Genomic DNA, 25,323 nt, shown 5'->3' with positions numbered 1-25,323 from the left:
AAGATCCGAATCACGTTCTGCACATGCTATTTTTACACACACATTCCCGTTTCTCTCTTTACTCACCCTCTTCTGAAGCCTCAACCAATTTGATCGATATCATGATGTGGCCTAGCTCTGACTAATATTTCTGAACAGCTGCGATTTGAATAAATGTTTCAAAAATATATATGAAGGCTACAACCTTCTCTGTCTGTTGTAACGGATATTGCCATTGGACAAGCAAGACGCAGTCTACACATTGCATTGGGGCAAAACAATTTGTGTTTTGATGATGTCATCTTTATACTTATGCTGCAATATATCACCAGGAGTCTGCCTCCTCTTAAGCCAATATTTGCAATGATGATGAAAAATAACATTAAATCGCTGTTGATGGCCTGTTTGTTTCTTGCTTGTTTGATATTCTGTGTAGGCTACATATAACTTGTAGTGGCATGTAACTCCCCTCCCTGAAAAAATAACATGACATTGCTAGACAACCTGTTGGTGTCGTGCTTGTGTTTGCAATAGCCAACTTTTACAACAGACGAAGAACTAAGTTGTAAATCTAACCGTTTTGTGTAAAAGAGTGACTGAGCACGGAGCAGCAGCTGAAAGGAGGTAGGCTAGTGGATCCTGCATGCGCAGATATCTCTAAACCCAGCTAGTTGACTTCCAGAAATTCCAGAACCACAGCCATTCCATTTTCTTTTTTTTATTATCAGGAAGCTATTAGCATTGTTCAAATAATCTCTACTGATTTTAGAGTGGGGTTGAGGCAACAGCAAGTCAGCATCTAAAACCAGCATGTCAACAATAAACCATCTGCGTGTTGTGCTGTCAAACACATTGAGTCCTTTCTCACTGAAGGGCAGATATATGCTGTACAGAGTAGTGGAGGAAAAAGTACCCAATTGTCATACTGATTAGAAAATGACTCAAGTAAAAGTGAGTCACCCAGTAAAATACTACTTGAGTAAAAGTCTAAAAGTATTTGGTTTTAAATATACTTAAGCATTAAAAGTAAACGTAATTGCTAAACTATACTTAAGTATCAAACGTAAAAGTATAAATCATTGCAAATTCCTTATATTAAGCAAACCAAATGGTACCAATTTTTTTATTTTTTTTTACGAATAGCCAGGGGCACACTCCAACACTCAGACATAACTTACAAACAAAGCATGTGTGTTTAGTCAGTCCGCCAGATCAGAGGCATTATTGATGACCAGAAGTGTGTGAATTGGACCATTTTCCCATCTTGCTAAGCATTCAAAATGTAACGAGTACTTTTGGGTGTCAGGGCAAATGCATGTAGTAAAACTTATTATTTTCTTTAGGAATGTAGTGAAGTAAAAGTAAAAGTTTAGTAGTACTTTAGTATTTTTGCTTAAGTACTTTACACCCCTAGTACAGAGACACTGAGACAGAACAAGGAAGACAGGAGAGAATAGGTCAGAGAGGACTAACTGAATGGAACAGTATTGACCATTAACACCAGGCACAATTTTGAGGCTAATGCTTAAATTTCTCTCTATTCTCTCCTTTCATGCAGGTTTTCAAAAGTCAGGGAATGGTATGAACTGTATGAACCTGTCATAGGCACGCAGCCCACAGATAGATAAATATTGTATCACTCTCTGAAAAGAAGACCGGAAAAGAAAGGTAAAAGCCCTCACTATCTCTTATCATCCATTTCTCATCCCGAAGACTGAAATGCACCCAGTCCCCGTTTGCCCTTGTTTACCACGCATGACATCATATTGAGGGGGGGAAGAAAAAAAACATTTCAGAAAGATTTACCAAAGAAATGGGATTATGGTTTCAATTAATGGATTTTTTTTATCTCCCGTAGAGCAGAAGAGTACATCGTGACTAGTGATATGAGAATATACAAAGGTTTGTTTGTCTTTATTCAGATTATCATCAACGCTCATGCCATCTTGAAATTAGATTTTCAAACGTAACTGTCACAGTCATCGCTGGACTGACACATTTAGAAAAGGAAAGTCTTGATAAAAAATATACCCTTCTTTGCATTCATTCCTCTTCATAGCTGATCATTTATTCACTGTGTTGTTAAAGGAATTGTTTTATTTTTTACAACTAAATCAAAATCTTTTATGTCAATGGAATGTTATAGAAGGGTCCAGACACCTTTTTTGTGATTTCACTTGTTTTTTGAGAAACTTACCCCGAACAACTAATCACTTGCTCATCCTCGTTGTGCAGTTTGGGGACCCTGCAAAAACATGAACAAAGGCTCCAAAGACACCCAAATATATACTTTTAGAAATTGCAAAGCTCTTATGTATATTGATGCAGGTCTTTAGATGTTGTACACACCACATTAAAATGGTGTTATTCCGAACTTTATCCACAACGTTATTGTCATGGTTCCACCTGTCACCAGAGGGCGGCAGAGACCATCCTAGAGACATTAACGACACTCAGGTGTGTCCAGTTTACTCATTGTGATTTCCCTGTTAAAAGAGGTGTGTTTTCTGTTGTCCTTTGCAGAAGCTTGAATAGTTTACCGTGTGCGGTTGTTTCCTGAGTGAGTTTTTGAGACTTTTTTCAAGTGTACTGTGATCCTGCGGCTACCGTTTCTCAGTAAAGTATTATGTTTATCCTTAACCACTGATTCCTCGTCTGGTCTCTTCTCTGCACCTGGGTCCAACCTTACATCCTGATCTTCTCCAAAACCCTTCTGGAACACATACTGCACGTCCGCCAAGTCCTGAGATGCCTCCTGCAGAGCCAACTATATGTCAAGATAGAGAAGTGTCCCAGGTTTCCTTCCTGGGTCACATTATCTCTACCGCAGGCATCCAAATGGACGCCGTAAAGGTTGAGGCGGTCACCGACTGGCCCCATCCCACCTCACTCAAGCAGGTCCAGCGGTTCTTCGGGTTTGCACATTTTTACAGCCGTTTTATACGCAACTTTGATGCGGTGGCAGTGCCTCTCACGGTCCTAACCCGCAAGTCCCAGGCCTGTTTTTGCTCGACTCCCGAGGCTGACAGGGCATTCATGAAGCTCAAGGGACATTTCACTTCTGGACCCATCCTCGTTCATCCTGATCCTACTCGTCCCTTTGTGGTAGAGGTGGACGCCTCGGACACCAGAGCAGGGGCGGTCCTTTCACAGTGGAACGAGGAGGACAAGAAACTGGACCCATGCAAGTTTCTCTCCAAGCGGTTCTTGACAGTGGAATGCAACTGGGAGCTCTTGGCAGTTAAATGGGCCCTAGAGGACTGGAGACACTGGTTGGAGGGGGAACCTCATCCTTTGTGATCTGGACGGACCATAAGAACTTGGTCTCCCTTCAAGAAGCCAAGAGGTTGAACGCTCGCCAGGCTAGCCTATCGCCCGGTATCCAAGAATCAGTACTACAATGGGGACACTCCTCTAAATTAACTGGGCATCCAGGGGTTAATCGGACACTGGAGTTCCTGAGGCGGAAATTCTGGTAGCCCAACATGATTTAGGATGTGAGATCCTTTGTTGCGGTTTGTTCCACCTGTGCCCAAAGCAAGTCCTCACGACAGCGACGTGGGACCATGGCCGACTGGGGATGGGCAGAGGTTGGAGCAACCCAGCCGGCCCTTGTCCCACCTGTCTGTAGACTTTATTACAGGGTTACCTCCATCCCAAGGGCTTGCTACTATCCTGGTGGTCGTTGATTAGTTCTCCAAGGCAGCCCATTTCATTGCCTTACCCAAGTTGCCCTCAGCGAAGGAGACCGCTGATCTCATGAATACCGATGTCTTTCGACTACACAGACTTCCTAGGGAATTGTCTCGGATCGTGGGCCCCAGTTCATCGCACGGTATTGGAAAGCCTTCTGCTCCCTGTTGGGGCTGTTGGTGAGTCTCTCCTCGGGATTACACCAACAGTCGAATGGGCAAACTGAGCGGGCCAACCAGGAGCTGGAGAAGTTCCTCCGCTGTTTCATCTCCACCCAGGCCAGCAACTGGAGCAAGTTCCTCGTCTGGGTGGAGTATGCTCACAATCCACTCCCGAACTCGTCCACTGGACTGTCGCCGTTCGAGTGTCAGTTCGGGCGCATTGAAGCTGATCTGGCAGCTTGTGATGGCCCAACACCCTATTAAGGAACTTTATGCTGGTGTTTCCTTTATTATGGCAGTTACCTGTAGCAGCAGGCTACACAGAGAATGGAACAGCTGGATAGGGGAAATGTCTCGAGTCGCACAAAAGGGAATATAACGTTGCGGGTAAAGTTCAGAATTGGCACAATTTCATGTGTACAACATCTAAAGACCTGCATCACTATACTGTTAGTTTTGCAGTTTCTTAAAGGTTGTATTTATGTTTAAGGACATATTTCGGTGTTTTTGGAGCCTTTGCTAATGTTTTGTCAGGGTCTCCATACTACACAACGAGGATGAGGAAGGGATTCGCTCTTTCGTGTAAGTTTATCAAAACAAGTGAAATCACTAAAAAGGTGTCTGGGCCCCTCTATAACATTCCATTTGCATAATAGAGATTTGGATGTAAAAAATCAAATTTATCCTTTAATTCATTCGGTTTGGATTAAATTCTCCAATGACACTCCCACACACTATGCTTTATCTGCACTCCAGGCTATAAAACATTATAAAGAAAACTGGTGGATGGTACAAAAAAAACATTGTTACTGAAATGAGTGCAATAAGTTCATTAAGATGAAATTGTAAGACTTCAAAGTAAGCTTCCAGCCTACTGGTGATGACTGAAGGGAAAAACTGAATTTAATGAAAAGGCTACTGTCAAGACTCCACCATCAATAGTGTTGGGGGATTTTCTACTTTTCTGACTGAGATTGAATGAGGTATTGACAAAACCATAAAAGCCTCCCTCCGAGACCTGCCAAGCTGTTTAATAGTTTATTTCCAGCAGTGGGTGTTTTTTTTTCTTTCTCTTAAGTGTGATTAGCAAAGCCACAAATTGTATCCCTCTTTCTCATTTGCTAGTGGACTCATACAGATTCATCTTAATTAAGACAGAGAGCAATACTGTGGCCCCACTTTGTTATATTGTTCGGACTAAAGTAAAGTGCACTACAGCCCTTCTCATAATTGCCCGGCTACCCAGACTCTTTACTCCGGCCAAACACTACGCCACGTCCACGGACGTTAGTTTCTTCTCCATACTGAGTCTGGATCGGAATACCTCCCCGATCCTTCACTGAATGGGAACACATTCGGGGCCGTCTGATTGGTCCAGAAACTGATGGGTTGTCCAGAGCCAGAATACGCATGGGTAAAGTGACGGTTGAAAAATTCGTCTTTGGCTTTGATACTCTGATTGGTTAGAGACGATCCAAACGCTGATGACTTTGTTTTGTACCAACGCCCCTTGTGCCCCTCGTCACCACAAACGACTTCAATGATGGCAGTCTCAGACTAAAGTATGTAGCGAACGACAGAGCAGCCGAAGAATTTACTGTGAGTCATCAGGCTATTCTCATAGTGCACTATTACCCATGCTTTGTGGGGTATGAAGTGCTTTTCCTCACCCTGAGCTTTGTTGTATATTGAGCCCGGCAGACCTCACAATAGATCAACATGTTGTATATTGTATACCCTGGAGACCCCAAAAAAGATAAAGCAGAATACAACAGAACACATCCACAATTAGATGTATATGGCGATGCTCTCCACTGTCTCTCCACTTAGCCTACATCTCCCCGACACACACAACTCTCCCTTCTCTTCTATACAATTCCCCCAGCTCCCCTTCAACGTGTGGATTGGATTCCCTTCCTTTCTTCTGTATGAAGTGCATTGTACATCTGCATAAAGACCACTCAATCTCCCCTCTCTTTGTACTGTATATAGTGCAGGAGGCAGGGCCCCTCCCCCTGCCAAGCTGGAAGATAGCTATTTTTACCCAGGGTACCATTGTTCTGCTCTAGCGCACACTTCCATTCCCTCCCCAGTTGTACCGCTGCTGCTCCAGGCAGCACTACACTACAGCACAGCACAACGCCGCAAAATGGAGGAACGCAGCACAGGGCCGTCCAGAGGAAGAAGAAGAGAGCCGGAGTGGCCCACCGGACACAGACGACAGAGAAATAAAAGAAAGGGGTAAAGCCCCATAGTGAGTGAGGAGGAAGGGAAGCAAAGAAATAGAGGGAGGGGGATAGAAGAGTGAAATACGACGAATGAAGACAAGGGGGGGGGGGCGAGCAGTTTGGAAAAGAGAGCGGTAACAGAGATGGGGGGTGAACAGAAGAACTAGAGGTCAGAATAAAAACATAAAGAGACGGAGAGCATGACTAGGAAGAGAGGAGAGAAGATCTACTGTAGCTGGTCAAATGATAATACACAGTAGAGAATCTACTGTAGCTGGTCAGATGATAATATACAGTAGAGAGGAGAGAAGATCTACTGTAGCTGGTCAGATGATAATATACAGTAGAGAGGAACGATCTACTGTAGCTGGTCAGATGATAATATACAATAGAGAGGAAAGATCTACTGTAGCTGGTCAAATGATGATATACAGTAGAGAGGAGAGAAGATCTACTGTAGCTGGTCAGATGATGATATACAGTAGAGAGGAGAGGGATATGGAGACTAGGGTTGCATCCCAAATGGCACCCTATTCCATATGGGGCCCTCTAAAGTCTCCTATGACAGTGGGAGTAAAAGCCCGGTGGGATTGCTTCCTTCCACCCAGCCAACCTCTTGATGAACCTTTCAGAGCCAGAGTGAGTTATTGACTTCCATCCACACTGTATCTCCACTCCTAGTCCCCCATAGCTACTGTACCACCATCAGTCAAACCTCCTCTGCTAGAAACATGTTCCCCATCCCATTGACACGACTCATTATCGATCCCCCTGGTGTTAAGTGTACCTAAGCAGAGAGTAGGAAGCCTCATGTGGTGTTACAGTGATGCAGAGCCGATTCCATCTCCTCCTATCCCCCTCCTCTCCGTCACTTCCTCAGTCCTCTCCCGCTGTCAGTTCTCATCTGGGATATCACTACATGGCTATCTGGGCTAGTAATCAGTTAGCATTGCCTGCTACTATAGGCAGTTCCAGTATAATTCATCTGAGGACCGGCCCCTGAGTGGGCTGATGGTCTCTGGTGGGTAGGGAGGGAGGGAGTTAAATTGTCCCATTTGAACTCCTACCAAAGTCAGGAAAAACCACCTCAAGCTGAACCTCGGCAAGACGGAGCTGCTCTTCCTCCCGGGGAAGGACTGCCCGTTCCATGATCTCGCCATCACGGTTGACAACTCCCTTGTGTCCTCCTCCCAGAGTGCTAAGAGCCTTGGCGTGACCCTGGACAACACCCTGTCGTTCTCCACCAACATCAAGGCGGTGACCCGATCCTGTAGGTTCATGCTCTACAACATTCGCAGAGTACGACCCTGCCTCACACAGGAAGCGGCGCAGGTCCTAATCCAGGCACTTGTCATCTCCCGTCTGGATTATTGCAACTCGCTGTTGGCTGGGCTCCCTGCCTGTGCCATTAAACCCCTACAACTCATCCAGAACGCCGCAGCCCGTCTGTTGTTCAACCTTCCCAAGTTCTCTCACGTCACCCCGCTCCTCCGCTCTCTCCACTGGCTTCCAGTCGAAGCTCGCATCCGCTACAAGACCATGGTGCTTGCCTACGGAGCTGTGAGGGGAACGGCACCTCCGTACCTTCAGGCTCTGATCAGGCCCTACACCCAAACAAGGGCACTCCGTTCATCCACCTCTGGCCTGCTCGCCTCCCTACCTCTGAGGAAGCACAGTTCCCGCTCAGCCCAGTCAAAACTGTTCGCTGCTCTGGCACCCCAATGGTGGAACAAGCTCCCTCACAACGCCAGGACAGCGGAGTCAATCACCACCTTCCGGAGACACCTGAAACCCCACCTCTTCAAGGAATACCTGGGATAGGATAAAGTAATCCTTCTAACCCCCCCCCTTAAAGATTTAGATGCACTATTGTAAAGTGGTTGTTCCACTGGATATTATAAGGTGAATGCACCAATTTGTAAGTCGCTCTGGATAAGAGCGTCTGCTAAATGACTTAAATGTAAAATGTAATGAAAAAAGGTGAGAGAGTGTGTGTTTGTAATCAATGGTGGTGGTAACCAAGGGTGAGGGCAGTATTTCTGGCCACAGAGAAAAGAAGGCTTTTTGTTTGTTGACACAGCTGGGAGAGAGATAAGGTAGACCTCCAAGAGAGCAAACACCACCTCAGACTCCTCAGCCTATCATTCACACAGGGCCCTATAGAAACGCAATGATCACACGAACGGGACTCACACGAATGTTAAGCTCTCAGGTTGAGAGCTTAAAGTTCCTTGGTGTCCACATAACTAACTAACTAACTAACTAACTAACTAACTAACTAACTAACTAACTAACTAACTAACTAACTAACTAACTAACTAACTAACTAACTAACTAACTAACTAACTAACTAACTAACTAACTAACTAACTAACTAACTAACTAACTAACTAACTCTCTCTCTCTCTCTCTCTCTCTCTCTCTCTCTCTCTCTCTCTGGTTAAAGTGTCACTAATCAAGTTATCCACAAAGAGCTTGTCTTCCCACTTCAGTGCTTGACTGCTGAGCTTTAGAACTGCCTACCCGTGACCTGCTTCATTGAGTCGTGGGTGTCTACGGGTCTTGGGAGAGAAACATACACTTCCGATCTGGCACCATGACTCTTCTGTTAGGACAAGTAGTAGGACTATGAATGTTTTCAAGCAGAGAAGAGCTCTGGCTCTCAGTCCTCTTGGGTAATAAATACCATAGTGTAAAAATAATCTGACTCTTTGGCTGAGAGTTGAGTCAGTGTGTTAGTTAGGTTGGAAAAGCCACTGAGGTCAAATTATCTTTGTGCCTAGTACATAAACTTCCAGTAAGTAGACCAAGCATTTCTATGAGAGTGTTTACTGAATACACTGTAAGGTTCTATAATATGGACGAGGAGCAGTAGCAGGTCTCTTCTGAGAGAGAGAGAGAGAGAGAGAGAGAGAGAAAGAGAGAGAGAGAGAGAGATGAGGAAGTAGGAAGTAGGGTTGCAAAAATCCGTGAACTTTCAGTAAATTCCCTGGTTTTCCAGAAATGTAGAGCAAAGTACCTTGAGTTGTGACCTCTGTAGGAATTGTGCTATACAAATAAAGTGTATTATTATTATCTGGTTCAAGAATAATTTATGTATTTGTTCAATAGATTCCCAAATATAAAACCTAGTCGCTCTCAAACAGGCTGCTGGTGCAAATACAGACAAAGAGACATGAAGGTCTCTTGTCATTGGTTTGTTCCAAAAAGTCCCTTTAGATCTAAATATACTGTAACAAGAAACCAAGTTTTCAGAAAGAAAAGCACCATATGGAGAATCTGAGTAGATGAGGGGAGAGAGAGAGAGAGAGAGAGAGAGAGAGAGAGAGAGAGAGAGAGAGAGAGAGAGAGAGAGAGAGAGAGAGAGAGAGAGAGAGAGAGAGAGAGAGATTGGCAAACAAATGGCAAACAAATGGCAAAAAACAGCCATTTTTTTCCACAGTGCCGTAGTATGAGACAGGGATGCAGCTGAAGCCCCACCCTCTTCAACATATATTAACAAATTGGCGACGGCACTAGAACAGTCTGCAGCACCCGGCCTCACCCTACTAGAATCTGAAGTCAAATGTCTACTGATGCTGATTATCTGGGGCTTCTGTTCCCAACCAAGGAGGCCCTAGAGCAGCATCTAGATCTTCTGCACAGATTCTGCCAGACCTGGGCCCTGACAGTAAATCTCAGTAAGCCAAAAATAATGGTGTTCCAGAAAAGGTCCAGTTGCCAGGAGCACAATGACAAATTCTATTTGGACACCGTTGCCCTAGAGCAGTGGTTCCCAAACTTTTTATAGTCCCGTACCCCTTTAAACATTCAACCTCCAGCTGCGTACCCCCTCTAGCACCAGGGTCAGCGCACTCTCAAATGTTGTTTTTTGCCATCATTGTATGCCTGCCAAACACACACTATATGAAACATTTATTAAACATAAGAATGAGTGTGAGTTTTTGTCACAACCCGGCTCGTGGAAAGAGAAAAAGAGCTCTTATAGGACCAGGGCACAAATAATAATATAATAATAATCAATAATTTTTCCATCTTACATATAAAACCTTATTTGTTAATCAAAAATTGTGAATAACTCATTGGTTAATAAGAAGGGTGTGCTTGAAAGGATGCACATAACTCTGCAATGTTGGGTTGTATTGGAGAGTCTCAGTCTTAAATCATTTTCCACACACAGTCTGTGCATGTATTTAGTTGTCATGCTAGTGAGGGCCGAGAATCCACTCTCACATAAGTATGTGGTTGCAAAGGGCATCATTGTCTCAAAAAGGATCCGCCACTTTTTTTCAATTTTTGTCTGCAATGAAATACCCAAATCTAACTGCCTGTAGCTCAGGCCCTGAAGCAAGGATATGCATATTATTGATACCATTTGAAAGGAAACACATTGAAGTTTGTGGAAATGTGAAAGGAATGTAGGAGAATATAACACATTAGATTTGGTAAAATATAATACAAAGAAAAAACCAACTGTATTTTTTTGTACCATCATCTTTGAAATGGAAGACAAAGGCCATAATGTATAATTCCAGCCCATGTGCAACTTAGATTTTGGCCACTAGATGGCAGCAGCATAGGTGCAACGTTTAGACTGATACAATGAACCATTGCATTTCCATTCAAAATGTTGTATCAAGACTGCCCAAATGTGCCTAATTTGTTTATTAAAACCTGTTGGGGCTAGGGGGCAGTATTGACAATTTTGGAAAAAATATGTGCCCATATTAACCTGTTGAGGGTAGGGGGCAGTATTGACACGGCTGGATAAAAAACGTACCCGATTTAATCTGGTTACTACTCCTGCCCAGTAACTAGAATATGCATATAATTATTGGCTTTGGATAGAAAACACCCTAAAGTTTCTAAAACTGTTTGAATGGTGTCTGTGAGTATAACAGAACTCATATGGCAGGCAAAAACCTGAGAAGATTTCATGCAGGAAGTGGCCTGTCTGACAAGGTGTCGTTCTTCTTGTCTCTGTTCATTGAAGAGTGAGGATCTTAGCTGTCCCGTGACACTTCCCACGGCTGCCATAGGCTCTCAGAAGGCGGCAAAATGCTGAATCGTGGCTTTGCAGGCTCTGGCTGAAACAAAGTAGCGCGTTTGGGTAGTGGCTGGTTAGAGTACTGTGAGACTCAGGCTCGTGCCCTCGTCGACCGAAAGCTTTGTTTTCTTTCCTCTGTTTAGCTAAATGGACATTCCCGGTCGGAATATTATCGCTTTTTTACGAGAAAAATGGCATAAAAATGGATTTTAAACAGCGGTTGACATGCTTCGAAGTACGGTAATGGAATATTTAGCGCCATGCACGCGACCCTGATTTACCATTTCGGATAGTGTCTGGGACGCACGAACAAAACGCCGCTATTCGGATATAACGATGGATTATTTTGGACCAAACCAACATTTGTTATTGAAGTAGCAGTCCTGGGAGTGCATTCTGACGAAGACAACAAAAGGTAATCAAACTTTTGTAATAGTAAATCTGATATTGGTGAGTGCTAAACTTCCCGGGTGTCTAAATAGCTAGCCCGTGATGGCTGGGCTATGTACTTAGAATATTGCAAAATGTGCTTTCACCAAAAAGCTATTTTAAAATCGGACATATCGAGTGCATAGAGGAGTTCTGTATCTATAATTCTTAAATTAATTGTTATGCTTTTTGTGAACGTTTATCGTGAGTAATTTAGTAAATTGTTAGTGAATTCGCCGGAAGTTTGCGGGGGGTATGCTAGTTCTGAACGTCACATGCTAATGTAAAAAGCTGGTTTTTGATATAAATATGAACTTGATTGAACAAAACATGCATGTATTGTATAACATAATGTCCTAGGGTTGTCATCTGATGAAGATCATCAAAGGTTAGTGCTGCATTTAGCTGTCTTCTGGGTTTTTGTGACATTATATGCTAGCTTGAAAAATGGGTGTCTGATTATTTCTGGCTTGGTACTCTGCTGACATAATCTAATGTTTTGCTTTCGTTGTAAAGCCTTTTTGAAATCGGACAGTGTGGTTAGATTAACGAGAGTCTTGTCTTTAAATAGCTGTAAAATAGTCATATGTTTGAGAAATTGAAGTAATAGGATTTTTAAGGTATTTGAAAATCGCGCCACTGGATTAGACTGGCTGTTGCGTAGGTGGGACGAATTCGTCCCGCCTAGCCCAGAGAGGTTAAACTGCCTCCTACTCAAACTCAGAACGTAGGATATGCATATTAGTAGATTTGGATAGAAAACACTCTGAAGTTTCTAAAACCGTTTGAATGGTGTCTGTGAGTATAACAGAACTCATATGGCAGTCAAAACCCTGAGAGAAATCCTAATAGGAAGTTGAAATCTGATATGTGGAATCACTTTCAAGCCTTTGCCTATGAAACAGTACGGGGGAAAACAGTACTGGGGGGGGGGGGGGGAAAGTATGAAATGTATTCACTACTGTAAGTCGCTCTGGATAAGAGCGTCTGCTAAATGACTAAAATGTAAAAAATGTAAATGTAAACACACTGTAAATTAAGATTCATGTAGCACTTCCTACGGCTTCCACTAGATGTCAACAGTCTTTACAAAGTGGTTTGAGTCTTCTCCTGTAAAAACTGACCGAACGAGAGGCCTGGAAATTTTGTCATAGGGGGAGGGCCATTACTACTATGACGCGCATGCCCGTGGGTACTCTCTTGTTCCGAAACGTTTTGTAAGACAATGCAATCGTCCGACTTGAATATTATTGAAGTTCTGATTGAAAACGGCCCTAAAGATTTATGCTATACAATGTTTGACATGTTTGAACGAACGTAAATAATATTTTTTTGCACTTTTGTGACGACAAGTCCCGCGCGCTTCGTACATTTTGAGTAGCCTTCGGAACGCGCTAACAAGAAGGAGCTATATGGACATAAATTATGAACTTTTTCGAACAAAACTACATTTGTTGTGGACCTGGGATTCCTGGAAGAGCCTTCTGATGAAGATAATCAAAGGTAAGTGAATATTTACAATAGTGTATTTGATTTTAGATGGTTCCAAGATGGCGCTAACCTGTATCGCCTAGCCTATTTTTCTGTGCATAGTACCTCGTTTATTGCAAAGTGTGATTTCCCAGTAAAGTTATTTTGAAATCTGGCAATGCGGTTGCATTCACGAGATGTTAATCTATAATTCTTTGAATGACAATATTATATTTTACCAATGTTTTCGAATAGTAATTTTGTAAATTGTAGCGCAGCTTCACCGGCAGTTTTGGAGGCAAAATATTTCCATTGTAAAATGCTGTTTTTGGATATAAATATGAACTTGATAGAACAAAAAATGCATGTATTGTCTAACATAATGTCCTAGGAGTGTCATCTGATGAAGATTGTCAAAGGTTAGTGCATAATTTTAGCTGGTTTTCTGCTTTTGGTGACGCCTGTCTTTGCATTGAAAATAGCTGTGTGTAATGTTTTGTCAATGTACTGTCCTAACATAATCTAACTTTATGCTTTTGCCGTAAAGCCTCTTTGAAATCGGGCAACGTGGTTGGATTAAGGAGATGTTTATCTTTCAAATGGTGTAAAATAGTTGATTGTTTGAGAAATTGAAATTATTAGATTTTTGCTATCTTGTCAAGCAATCCCGTTACCGGGATGAGAACGGGAAGGGGTCCCATAGAGGTTAATAACTTTTCAAGTTCAAGTGCACTCTCCTCAAACAATAGTATGGTATTCTTTCACTGTAATAGCTACTGTAAATTGGCTAGTGCAGTTAGATCAACAAGAATTTAAGCTTTCTGCCAATATCAGATATGTCTATGTCCTGGGAAATGTTTGTGTTACTAATGTAACAGTATAGCTTCTGTCCCTCTCCTCACCCCTACCTGGGCTCAAACCTGCACACATCAACAACTGCCTCCCGCGAATCATCATTACCCATCGCTCCACAAAAGCCGCGGCCCTTGCAGAGCAAGGGGAACAACTACTTCAAGGTCTCAGAGTGAGTGATGTCACCGATTGAAACGCTATTAGCGCGGACCCCGCTAATTAGCTAGCCATTTCACACCGGTTACACTTACAACCTCATGCTAATCGCATTAGCTCAACCGTCCCGTGGATGGGACACCAATCCCGAAGAAGTCAGCGCGATTTGCCAAGGCAAGAAACTCTGAGCACAGCCCAATCCAGAAATCTGGCAGTGGCTTCTGATTCAATTCAATTTTCACAGAACCGCTTGTTGCAATTTCGATGAGGCTCTCTTGTTCAGATATCGGTAAGTGGACTGGAGGCAGGGCATGAAAGGGATAACAAATCCAGTTGTTTGTGTCATCCATTTCGGGAAAGTACCTGCGTAATTGCGCAACCAACTCACTCAGGTGCTTCGCTATATCACGTTTGATGTTGTCTGTAAGTTTGAGTTCATTTGCACACAAAAAATCATACAATGATGGAAAGACCTGTGTGTTGTCCTTGTTAACCCTTTCACGCGTGAGTTCCAAATATCTCTAACGGTCGCCTCAGCGTGAGTTTTTTTATGCACGTGATGTTCGAACGTTCTCTCCATTCCAGGATGTGATTGTTACATAAACAACAACACTGAATGGCTCAGAGTGGGAGTGAGAGGTTACCGTGATTGACTGCCTGCATGCGCCATTTGTATCAATAAATCACTATCAGAAAATGTTTTGTGTGGTATTATTGATATATTTAGTATTTTATTGACGTTTTTCAATTACCCGTGATAAATCATGCATTCCGATTTTTGCATAAATTGTAATGGGCGCATAGTATGTGTGTAAAATAATGTTTTGAAGGTTGTACTGATTATGATGAGCTAAGCTATTTCCAGCTATGTGTATGGAGCCATGTTTGTTGACATACAATGCATTCTGGGTTTCACGTAATCATCCGTTTGACCAAAGATGTTATAACAAAATGAGGTGAGTAAGAGTTCACTCATTTTTTGAGGACTTCTGCAAATGAATGGTGGGATGTGAACGACAGTAGATGACACACCCCTTCAACATGCATACTGTAAACAGACCAAACTCATCTTGTCTTCTCTTATTATCTTCGGTTTCTGTTAGGAAAAAATGCATGGCTGCGCGCTGAAACTAATCGACGGATTACTTTCAATTTCTAGAAAGTGTTTTACCTAATTATTTAGATCAATGGTGAGCTCACTCGTGATGTGATTAATTATACATAGTAATTGCTATTAGCTAATTCATGGTATAGTTTACGTCAGCCGAGAGTTAGAAAATATGACCGCTTGTGTTGCGTCAATCTTTCCTCAGTTAGCGCTAGGACAAATGTAGCCTACATTTTTCCAGGTAGGATGATTGTGTTATGCTATAGATACTTCTGTGAATATCTGAACATTGCATCCAAAAATAAACTGCTCACATTCTGGACATAACTTTGTAAGGACTGTTTGTGTAAATAGTTTCTGAAAAAAGTGTGGCCAGCTCAAATGCTGATTGTTGCGTCATTCGAAACTGGCCGTTCTAAATGAGCGTTCTAAATGAGTGTTCTAATCACACGGGGTGTGATCGTACACTTCAGGGACCACTGTAGAACGATCACACCCCGTGTGATGGTACGTGTGAAAGGGTTAATGCAGACAGAAAAGAGCTCCAACTTCTTAATCATAGCCTCAATTTTGTCCCGCACATTGAATATAGTTGCAGAGAGTCGATGTAATCCTAGATTCAGATCATTCAGGTGAGAAAAAACATCACCCAGATAGGCCAGTCATGGGAGAAACTCATCATCATGCAAGCGGTCAGACAAGTGAAAATGATGGTCAGTAAAGAAAACTTTAAGCTCGTCTCTCAATTAAAAAAAACGTGTCAATACTTTGGCCCTTGATGACCAGTGCACTTCTGTATGTTGTAAAAGCGTTACATGGTCGCTGCCCATATCATTGCATAATGCAGAAAATACACACGAGTTCAGCGGCCATTTTCACTGTAGTGTCCAAAACGTCTTTCAAGCTGTCAGGCATTCCCTTGGCAGCAAGAGCCTTTCAGTGGATGCTGCAGTGTACCCAAGTGGCGTCGGGAGCAACTGCTTGCACGTGCATTACCACTCCACTATGTCTCCCTGTCATGGCTTTTGCGCCATTAGTACAGATACCAACACCATTTGATCTCACAAAGCTGTCCAGTACTTAAAAAATATCCTCTCCTGGTTTCCAGTGGTTAGCAGAAGAGGATGTCTTCCTTAATTGACCCCCCATAAACGTAACGGACATATACCAGGAGCTGTGGCAGGCCCGCCACGTCTGTTGACTCATCCAGCTGGCTTGTATGCAAAGCAGTAATTGTTTCAAAACATCTCCTGCCATGTCACTGATGCGTCGTGAAACAGTGTTGTTTGATGAAGTCATTGTCTGTATAGTTTTTTGGGCCTTTTCCCCCAGCATTGTCCCAGCCATATCCGCGGAAGCAGGAATAATTAAGTCCGCCACAATAGTATGGGCTTGCCTTTCCCAGCCACTCGGTAGCTGACCATATAAGACGCTTCTAGCCCTTCTTATTAATGGTATCTGTTGCTTTTATACATGTCTTACTACTCAAAAGTCATCTTAATTCTCACTCAAAAAACTCCTGTGACTTATTTTTCTAATTGTCATGTTTCGTTTCTAAATGTCTGCACAAGAGTGAAGGTTTCCCATGAGAGAGTAACGGTTAATGTGATTGGATGTTAATTATTTGACTAGGCTACCTGTATTTCACTTTTTTATTTTTAAATGTGAATCACATTTTTATTTGGTGTATCCCCGACGGCATTGCAGTTTGGGAATAGCTGCCCTAGAGTACACAGAAAACGATACCTACCTCGGCCTAAACATCAGCCCCGCAGGTAACTTCCACAAACCTGTGAACGATCTGAGAGACAAGTGTCGTAGAATTATTGTCATCAAAAGGAGAGACTTTTACAGTTCTTCAAAACAAGTCAAATGTATTATTTAATTACTGCAGTGCTATAGCTTGTCAACGAGACCCCCATAGGTGAGAGCCCAACGAGCGGATTTGAGCCACAGCATTTTATAGCAAAGTCCATCCTCCTGGATGTTCATGACAAACAACAGATGTATGGAATGGGTCACAAGGTTAGTAATAATTCAGAAACATTAACTCATGCTATGGAATGCGGTCTTGTTTGGCTTAATACCCAAAGACATTGTAAATCTTCTGTCAGTGTTAAATCTCCCAGAGGCCCACTTGCAGTTCACACAGACACAATAGAGTTATAAGAACCCTATTCTGTTGCATAAAACAACCATTTAATGCAATTACAGTACTATAACATAATCTTGTCATTTCTGTTCTGATTCAAGTTAAGAAGGGCCTTCTATGCCATCAAAAGGAACATAAAATTCGACATACCAATTAGGATCTGGCAAAAAATACTTGAATCAGTTATAGAACTCATTGCCCTTTATTGTTGTAAGTTCTGGGGTCCGCTCAACAACCAATAATTCCAAAATGGGACAAACCAAATTCTGCAAAAATCTCCTCTGTGTACAACGTAAAACACCAAATAATGCATGCAGAGCAGAATTAGGCCGATACCAGCTAATTTTCACAATCCAGAAAAGAGACCTTAAATTCTACAACCAGCTAAAAGGAAGTGATTCCCAAACCTCCATAACAAAGCCATCACTTACAGAGAGATGGATCTGGAGAAGAGTCCCCTAAGTAAGCTGGTCCTGGGGCTCTGTTCTCAAACACAAATAGACCCCACAGAGCCCCAGGACAGCAACACAATTAGACCCAACCAAATCATGAGAAAACTAAAAGGTAATTACGTGACACATTGTAAAGAATTAACAAAAAAACAGAGCAAACTAGAATGCTATTTGGCCCTAAACAGAGAGTACACAGTGGTATAGAATACCTGACCACTTTGACTGACACAAACGTAAGGAAAGCTTTGACTATGTACAGACTCAGTGAGCATAGCCTTGCTATTGAGAAAGGCCTCCGTAGGCAGACCTGGCTCTCAAGAGAAGACAGGCTATGTGCACACTGCCCACAAAATGAGGTGGAAATTGAGCTGCACTTCCTAACCTCCTGCCAAATGTATGAGATTACACAGACCGAAAAAGATTATAAAACAAACCCAATTTTGATTAACTCCCATATCTATTGGGTGAAATACCACAGTGAATAATAACAAACACCATTGTAAATACAACCCATATTTATGTTGATTTATTTTCCCTTTTTCACATAATATGACATATGAAATGTCTTTATTCTTTTGGAACTTTTGTGAGTGTTTAATCAAATCAAATCTTTATTTATTTATATAGCCCTTCTTACATCAGCTGATATCTCAAAGTGCTATACAGAAACCCAGCCTAAAACCCCAAACAGCAAGCAATGCAGGTGTAGAAGCACGGTGGCTAGGAAAAACTCCCTAGAAAGGCCAAAACCTAGGAAGAAACCTAGAGAGGAACCAGGCTATGAGGGGTGGCCAGTCCTCTTCTGGCTGTGCCAGGTGGGGATTATAACAGAACATGGCCAAGATGTTAAAATGTTCATAAATTACCAGCATGGTCAAATAATAATAATCACAGTAGTTGTCGAGGGTGCAACAGGTCAGCACCTCAGGAGTAAATGTCAGTTGGCTTTTCATAGCCGAATGTTTACTGTTATTTGAAAAAAACATTTTTATTTCACTTTTGTTTATTATCTCTATTATCTGTCACTTGCATTGGCAACATAAACATATGTTTCCCATGCCAATAAGCCCTTAAATTGAATTGAATAAGACTGAGCATACTGCTCCCCCTCAACTCAACAACACTAAGAAAAACAACTCTGGAGGACAGAGATAAAATCTATAAAAAAATATACTTAGTTTGTTGAAGATAAACAAAAAGTGAAGGAAAATGGAACTCCTAGTAAAACCATGTGTCCTCACAGTCCACTTTGTTTTGCAAGCAGTGTAGACTGAACACGTCTCTAAAAAGTGTGAAGTCATGAGCTGCTTGGCGCTGAACTCCTCCGTCTGTCTGACAAAGAGGCAGAGAAAGTCTTTACCCAACACGGTTGTCAGGGTCACCAGGAGAATGTGGTGTGACATGGCTACATAAACACACACACACACACACACACACACACACACACACACACACACACACACACACACACACACACACACACACACACACACACACACACACACACACACACACACACACACACACACACACACACACACACACACACACACACACACACACACACACACACACACACACACACACACACACACACACACACACACACACACCCATGGTGTCCTTGCTCAGTCTGCTCGGTCGTCAACCTTTCACTGGCCGACAAGATCACAGGGCTTCTGAGAGTTGCCAGTAGCGACACGGGAGACACTCCATCTCCCTTCCCTCTGCTCTTCTCTCCCTTCTTCCCTCCCTTCTTCCCTCCCTTCTTTCCTCCCTCCTTTCCTCCCTCCCTCCCTCCCTCCCTCCCTCCCTCCCTCCCTCCCTCCCTCCCTCCCTCCCTCCCTCCCTCCCTATACTGCACTCCATCAAAGTGTTTGGCTGAGGCCAGCAGATCTGCACTGAAGCTGCTAGTGTTGGCCGCACACTGAGGACAGGACATCGCCATCCAATTATTCATCACACTTGTACAGCCGCTCTCAACAGACCTCAGAAGTGTTAGTCAACAGAGAAGAGAGAGGGAGGGAGGGGAGGGAGTGTGCGACGAGGAAAGAGACCCAGGGGGACTTAGAGGGAGTTAGAACAGCAAAGAGGTGGTTGCCAGAGCGTGAGAGAGCGAGCGAGGGAGTGAAAGAGAGATAAAGAGGGGGGAGGGGGGGGGGGGGGGGGGTATTAGATAACGACAACAATGACATAGTAAACCTGTAGCTGTGGAGAGAGACTAAACGGAACAGCCATTACGAAGACCAGCCAGCGTCATGTGGGAGAACACAGTCCGCAGAGCTACACCGTGACTTCATGGGACGTGTCCGATGCTAAATACTGTACATGCACACACATGCTTACGAACACGCACACCCTCTTACAGATCCAGAGACTGAGACAGCAGCCCAGGGGAGGCAGGCAGGCCTTGCTGGACTGTAATGCTGACATAGCCCAGGCAGCCCAGCCGGGGAGACTAGTGTGCTCAGAGCCCGCTGGTCCATGTGACAGACTAGCCCACGAGGAGGAGACTTAGTCCGTGTCCCAAATGGCACCCTACTCCTTAAATGGTGTGCTACTTTTGACCAGAGCCCTAACGGTCAAATGTAGTACACTACATAGGGGAATTGGTGCGCCATTTGAGACACGCTCACACACAGTGAAATGCTGAAGGGTTTATGGAATTTCAGAGACAGCGTGTAATCTTAATCCTGCTGCACACGCGCGCACACACACACGCACGCGCGCGCACACACACACGCGCACACACGCACACACACACACACACACACACACACACACACACACACACACACACACACACACACACACACACACACACACACACACACACACACACACACACACACACAGGGAGAAATGGCTGGATCAGGAGCGAAGGATTTCATTCAACACCTCCTTCAGCTCCTGGATGGGTTGAGGGAAGGAGGGAAAAATGGAGGGAGAAAGAGGGAGGAACGGAAGGAGAAAGAGGGAGGAACGGAGGGAGAAGGAGGGAGGAACGGAGGGAGAAAGAGGGAGGAACGAAGGGAGAAAGAGGGAGGAACGGAGGGAGAAGGAGGGAGGAACGGAGGGAGAAAGAGGGAGGAACGGAGGGAGAAGGAGGGAGGAACGGAGGGAGAAAGAGGGAGGAACGGAGGGAGAAAGAGGGAGGAGCAGAGGGAGAAAGAGGGAGGAACGGAGGGAGAAAGAGGGAGGAACGGAGGGAGAAAGAGGGAGAAAGAGGGAGGAACGGAGGGAGAAAGAGGGAGGAGCAGAGGGAGAAAGAGGGAGGAACGGAGGGAGAAAGAGGGAGGAACGGAGGGAGAAAGAGGGAGGAACGGAGGGAGAAAGAGGGAGGAACGGAGGGAGAAAGAGGGAGGAACGGAGGGAGAAAGAGGGAGGAACGGAAGGAGAAAGAGGGAGGAACGGAGGGAGAAGGAGGGAGGAACGGAGGGAGAAAGAGGGAGGAACGGAATGAGAGGGAGAAAGAGAGCAATAGAATGAGAGGGAGGGAGGGAGAGCAATAGAATGAGAGAGAGAGAGAGAGCAATAGAATGAGAGGGAGAGAGAGCAATAGAATGAGAGAGAGAGCAATAGATTGAGAGAGAGAGAGCAATAGAATGAGGGAGAGAGAGCAATAGAATGAGAGGGAGAAAGAGAGCAATAGAATGAGAGAGAGAGCAATAGAATGAGAGAGAGAGAGAGCAATAGAATGAGAGGGAGAGAGAGAGCAATAGAATGAGAGAGAGAGAGCAATAGAATGAGAGGAGAGAGCAATAGAATGAGAGAGAGGGAGAGCAATAGAATGAGAGAGAGAGCAATAGAATGAGAGGGAGGGAGAGCAATAGAATGAGAGGGAGAGAGAGAGCAATAGAATGAGAGAGAGAGAGAGAGCAATAGAATGAGAGAGAGAGAGCAATAGAATGAGAGAGAGAGAGAGAGCAATAGAATGAGAGAGAGGGAGAGCAATAGAATGAGAGAGAGAGCAATAGAATGAGAGGGAGGAGAGCAATAGAATGAGAGAGAGCAATAGAATGAGAGGAGAGAGAGCAATAGAATGAGAGAGAGAGAGAGCAATAGAATGAGAGGGAGGGAGAGCAATAGAATGAGAGAGAGAGAGAGAGAGCAATAGAATGAGAGGGAGAGAGAGCAATAGAATGAGAGAGAGAGCAATAGATTGAGAGAGAGAGAGAGCAATAGAATGAGGGAGAGAGAGCAATAGAATGAGAGGGAGAAAGAGAGCAATAGAATGAGAGAGAGAGCAATAGAATGAGAGAGAGAGAGCAATAGAATGAGAGGGAGAGAGAGCAATAGAATGAGAGAGAGAGCAATAGATTGAGAGAGAGAGAGAGAGCAATAGAATGAGGGAGAGAGAGCAATAGAATGAGAGGGAGAAAGAGAGCAATAGAATGAGAGAGAGAGCAATAGAATGAGAGAGAGAGAGCAATAGAATGAGAGAGAGAGAGAGAGCAATAGAATGAGAGAGAGAGCAATAGAATGAGAGAGAGAGCGCAATAGAATGAGAGAGAGAGAGAGAGAGAGAGCAATAGAATGAGAGAGAGAGCAATAGAATGAGAGAGAGAGAGAGAGAGAGAGAGCAATAGATTGAGAGAGAGAGAGCAATAGAATGAGAGGGAGAGAGAGCAATAGAATGAGAGGGAGAAAGAGAGCAATCGAATGAGAGGGAGAGAGAGAGAGCAATAGAATGAGAGGGAGAGAGAGAGAGCAATAGAATGAGAGAGAGAGAGCAATAGAATGAGAGAGAGAGCAATAGAATGAGAGGGAGGGAGAGCAATAGAATGAGAGAGAGAGAGAGAGAGAGCAATAGAATGAGAGAGAGCAATAGAATGAGAGAGAGGGAGAGCAAAAGAATGAGAGAGAGAGAGAGCAATAGAATGAGAGAGAAAGGAATCGAATGAGAGAGAGCAATAGAATGAGAGAGAGAGAGAGCAATAGAATGAGAGAGAGAGAGAGCAATAGAATGAGAGAGAGCGGAATAGAATGAGAGGGAGAGCAATAGAATGAGAGGGAGAGAGAGAGAGAGAGAGAGAGAGAGAGAGAGCAATAGAATGAGAGAGAGAGAGCAATAGAATGAGCAGAAAAGAATCGAATGAGAGGGAGAGAAATAGAATGAGAGGGAGAGAGAGAGCAATAGAATGAGAGAGAAAGGAATCAAATGAGAGAGAGCAATAGATTGAGAGAGAGAGCAATAGAATGAGAGGGAGAGAGAGCAATAGAATGAGAGAGAGCGGAATAGAATGAGAGGGAGAGCAATAGAATGAGAGGGAGAGAGAGAGAGAGAGAGAGAGAGAGAGCAATAGATTGAGAGAGAGAGGAATCTAATGAGAGGGAGAGAAATAGAATGAGAGGGAGAGAGAGAGAGAGAGCAATAGAATGAGAGAGAGGAATAGAATGAGAGGGAGAGCAATAGAATGAGAGAGAGAGGAATAGAATGAGAGAGAGAGCAATAGAATGAGAGAAAAAGCAATAGAATGAGAGAGAGAGAGCAATAGATTGAGAGAGAGAGCAATAGAATGAGAGAGAGAGAGAGAGAGAGAGAGAGAGAGAGAGCGAGAGCAATAGATTGAGAGAGAGAGCAATAGAATGAGAGAGAGAGAGAGAGAGAGAGAGAGAGAGAGAGAGAGAGAGAGAGAGAGAAAGGGAGAGAGAGAGAAAGGGAGAGAGAAAGGGAGGAGGAGCATATGTGTCTGTGATAGATGAAAAGAACCTTCCAAAGATGTTCAGTGAATGAGTTCCACCTTATCAAGTTGGCAGCATTCTGCTCCTGGTGGAGATGTGCTTTGGGTGAAGATCCTCATTCGTCGTGCTATGGATGTGTCCCAAATGGCACCCTATACCCTATGGGCCCTGGTCAGAAGTAGTGCACTATAAAAGGAATAGGGGGCCCAAACACAGCAGCAGAAATGCTACTGCCATTTTAAACTAGTCCAGTTTTGAGGGCTTTACCAAAGCAACGAAAGCAAACTCTGTTGCCTTCGATAAAAAAGGAACGCAGGGTGACATGAGAATGATGTTAGTGGGTGTAATGCTCTGTTGTATTGCTCCTCTGGTGTACCTCCACTAACTCTAGCCTGCCAACACACACACAGTACGTACAAGCATGCACGCAGGCAACCACACACACAAGAGAGCGCTGACAACAGATTCTAGGTTACAGTGTTGGGCTACACCACAGGAGGTTGGTGGCACCTTAATTAGGGAGGACGGGCTCGTGGTAGTGGCTGGAGCGGAATCAGTGGAACGGTATCAAATAGATCAAAAGACGTGGTTTCCATGTGTATGATGCCCTTCGATTTGCTCCGTTTCAGCTATCATTACGAGCCGTCCTCCCCTCAGCAGCCTCCGCTGGGTTACAGTGTGCTGAATCGGCCTCTCACGCAACGCCTGACACACACACACACACACTGTCATTGGAGCACACTGAATCCACCCAGAGCCATGGGATGAACCGTGCTTTAGAGAACAGTGTTTTTTGGACATGGTGCTGAACAAGCCTTACAGTACGTCAACAACTCTACAACTGATAGGGCTAAACCAAAACGGCACTATCATCACCATCCACACAAAACCCCTCACACAGACAACACAGTGGGCGTAATCAGGCAAACGGAGTGTTCCACAACTGCTTTTGACAAAGGCGTTTAGAATGTTCAGGACATCCAAGATCCAAATGAAATATCACATTTGAATAAGTGTTCAGACGACTTTACTCAGTACTTTGTTGAAGCACCTTTGGCAGCGATTACGGCCTCGAGTCTTCTTGGGTATGACGCTACAAGCTTGGCACACCCGTATTTGGGGGGTTACTCCCATTCTTCTCTGCAGATCCTCTCAAGCTCTGTCAGGTTGGATGGAGAGCGTTGCTGCACAGCTATTTTCAGGTCTCTCCAGAGATTTTCAATTGGGTTCAAGTCCAGGCTCTGGCTGGACCACTGATGGACATTCAGAGACTTGTCCTGAAGCCACTCCTGCGTTGTCTTGGCTGTGTGCTTAGGGTCGTTGTCCTGTTGGAAGGTGAACCTTCACCCCAGTCTAAGGTCCTGAGCTCTCTAGAGCAGGTTTTCATCAAGGATCTCTCTGTACATTGCCCTGTTCATCTTTCTCTCGATCCTGACTAGTCTCCCAGTCCTTGCCGACAGCATGACGCTTCACCAAGACGTGATGATTGGCATTCAGGCCAAAGAGTTCAATCTTGGTTTCATCAGACCAGAGAATCTTGTTTCTCATGGACTGGGAGTATTTAGGTGCCTTTTGGCAAACTCCAAGCGGGCTGTCATGTGCCTTTTACTGAGGAGTGGCTTCCGTCTGGCCACTCTACCATAAAGGCTTGATTGGTGGAGTGCTGCAGAGGTGGTTGTCCTTCTGGAAGTTTCTTCCATCTCCACAGAGGAACTCTAGAGTTCTGTTAGAGTGACTATCAGGTTCTTGGTCGCCTCCCTGACCAAGACCCTTCTCCTACGATTGCTCAGTTTGGCTGGGCAGCCAGCTCTAGGAAGAGTCTTGGTGGTTCCAAGCATCTTCCATTTAAGAATGATGGCCTCTGTGTTCTTGTGTACCCTCAATGCTGCACAAAGTTTTTGGTACCCTTCC

The 25,323-nt window shown here is 44.0% G+C and overlaps 1 protein-coding gene across 3 annotated transcripts in view; it reads right to left on the bottom strand.

Annotated features, from left to right (window-relative positions):
- Window positions 1-25,323, bottom strand: part of LOC106572259 (protein bassoon-like) — a 188,179-nt gene that overhangs the window by 31,340 nt on the left and 131,516 nt on the right. The window lies entirely within an intron of this gene.

This window comes from Salmo salar, chromosome 15 (genome assembly GCF_965601325.2).
Source record: "Salmo salar chromosome 15, fSalSal1, whole genome shotgun sequence".
In the NCBI taxonomy this organism is placed as follows: domain Eukaryota; kingdom Metazoa; phylum Chordata; class Actinopteri; order Salmoniformes; family Salmonidae; genus Salmo; species Salmo salar.
This window is presented reverse-complemented; position numbering and strand designations above follow the sequence as displayed.